This window comes from Cricetulus griseus, unplaced genomic scaffold (assembly GCF_003668045.3).
Source record: "Cricetulus griseus strain 17A/GY unplaced genomic scaffold, alternate assembly CriGri-PICRH-1.0 unplaced_scaffold_115, whole genome shotgun sequence".
NCBI classification, from domain to species: domain Eukaryota; kingdom Metazoa; phylum Chordata; class Mammalia; order Rodentia; family Cricetidae; genus Cricetulus; species Cricetulus griseus.
In genome coordinates this window covers 86,618-89,007 of record NW_023276826.1, presented here as the reverse complement: position 1 = coordinate 89,007, position 2,390 = coordinate 86,618, and the positions used below count along the sequence as shown (strand labels likewise).

General features: G+C 44.7%; 1 pseudogene; it reads left to right on the top strand.

The window, feature by feature from the left end:
- Positions 1-217: 217 nt before the first annotated feature.
- Positions 218-2,133, top strand: LOC118239781 (annotated as a pseudogene).
- Positions 2,134-2,390: the final 257 nt, after the last annotated feature.

The window sequence follows — 2,390 nt, the reverse complement described above, 5'->3', positions numbered from 1 at the left end:
CAGATCTCAAGTGTATGACTTCTGTCACTGAGCATGTCTGTCAGCGCTGACTCCGTTTCAGTGAGAGTATGAAGTTAGTCTCCTTGGTCCATGCTTGGACCTCTATAAAGTCAGCTCAGTGCATGCTGCAGTGTTTGCTTCCCATCAACTTTGAGCATACTATCCGCATGTCCTTTGACAAATTATTAAGAGTCTATGTGTGGTCTCATTGAATGCGGAGGCAGCTTGTGAGGTTTTGTGTGGTCTCGTCGACAGCACAGCCGGGCCTACAGGCAAGCAACCATGTCTAAAGGACCTGCAGTTGGTATTGATCTTGGCACCATGTACTCCTGTGTGGGTGTCTTCCAGCATGGAAAGGTGGAGATAATTGCCAATGACCAGGGTAACCGAACCACGCTAAACTATGTTGCTTTTACTGACACAGAATGATTAATTGGGATGCTTCGAAGAATCAGGTTGCAATGAACCCCACCAACACAGTTTTTTATGCCAAATGTCTGACTGGACGTAAGTTTGATGATGCTGTTGTTCAGTCTGATACTGTTGTTCAGCACTGGCCCTTCATGGTGGTGAATGATGCAGGGAGGCCCAAGGTCCAAGCAGAATACAAAGGAAAGGCAAAAAATTTGTACCCAGAGGAGGTGTCCTCTATGGTTCTGACCAAGATGAAGGAACTCACAGAGGCCTATCTCAGGATGACTGTTACGAATGCTGTGGTCACAGTGCCAGTCTACTTCAATGATTCTCAGCAACAGGCTACAAAAGATGATGGAACTATTGCTGGCCTCAATGTGCCTTGAATTATCAATGAACCAACTGCTGCTGCTATTGCTTATGGACTAGATAAGAAGGTTGGAGCTGAAAGGAATTGCTCGTTTTTGACTTGGGAGGTGGTACTTCTAATGTGTCTATCCTAACTATTGAGGATGGAATTTTTGAAGTCAAATCAACAGCTAGAGACACTCACTTGGGTGGAGAAGACTTTGATAACAGAATGGTCAACCATTTCATTGCTGAGTTTAAGCGAAAGCGCAAGAAGGACATCAGCGAGAACAAGAGAGCTGTCAGGCGACTGCGTACTGCCTGTGAAGGGGCAAAGCGCACCCTCTCCTCCAGCACCCAGGCCAGTATTGAGATTGATTCTCTCTACAAGGGAATCGATTTCTAAACCTCCATCACCTGTGCTCGATTTGAAGAATTGAATGCTGACCTGTTCCAAGGCACGCTGGACCCCGCAGAAAAGACCCCTCGAGATGCTAAACTAGACAAGTCACAGATCCATGACATTGTCTTAGTGGGTGGCTCTTCCAGCATCCCCAAGATTCAGAAGCTTCTTCAAGACTTCTTCAATGGAAAAGAAGTGAATAAGAGCATTAACCCTGATGAAGCTGTTGTTTATGGTGCAGCTGTCCAGGAGGCCATTCTATCTGGTGACAAATCTGAGAATGTTCAGGATTTGTTGCTCTTGGATGTCACTCCTCTTTCCCTTGGTATTGAAACTGCTGGTGTGCTCATTCAGGTCTATGAAGGCGACAGGACCATGACGAAGGATAACTACCTGCTTGAAAAGTTTGAACTTACAGGCATCCCTCCAGCACCCCGTGTTGTTCCTCAGATTGAAGTCACTTTTGACATTGATGCCAATGGCATCCTCAATGTCTCTGCTGTAGACAAGAAAACAGGCAAGGAGAACATGATCACCGTCACCAATGACAGGGGTCGCTTGAGCAAGGAGGATATTGAACGCATGGTCCAGGAAGCTGAGAAGTACAAAGCTGAAGATGAGAAGCAGAGAGATAAGGTTTCCTCCAAGAGTTCACCGGAGTCCTATGCTTTCAACATGAAAGCAAGAGTTGAAGATGAGAAACTTCAAGGCAAGATCAATGATAAGGACAAACAGAAGATTCTAGACAAGTGTAATGACATCATCAGTTGGCTGGATGAGAATCAGACTGCAGAGAATTTGAACACCAGCAGAAAGAACTGGAGAAAGTCTGCAACCCATCATTACCAAGCTGTACCAGAGTGCTGGTGGCAAGCCTGGAGGAATGCCTGGGGGATTCCCTGGTGATGGAGCGCCGCCATCTATCTGATGGTGCTTCCTCAGGGCCTACCACCGAAGAGGTGGATTAAGTCAGTCCAAGTAGAGGTGTAGCATTGTTCCACAGGGAAACATTAGAAGGACCTAAATTTAGCAAAGTTTCATGGTAGTTTTTAAATTTAAACTGCTAACAATAAATTCCTGGGCATTCTCAATATTTAAACATGGAAAATGTACACAGGAAATAAAACATTGCACTTTATACACACTGTATCCTAAATGGAAAATACAATGTCTAATAAGGTGGAAAATGGAATGTCTAAATAAAACTATTTAAATTGGCACAAAA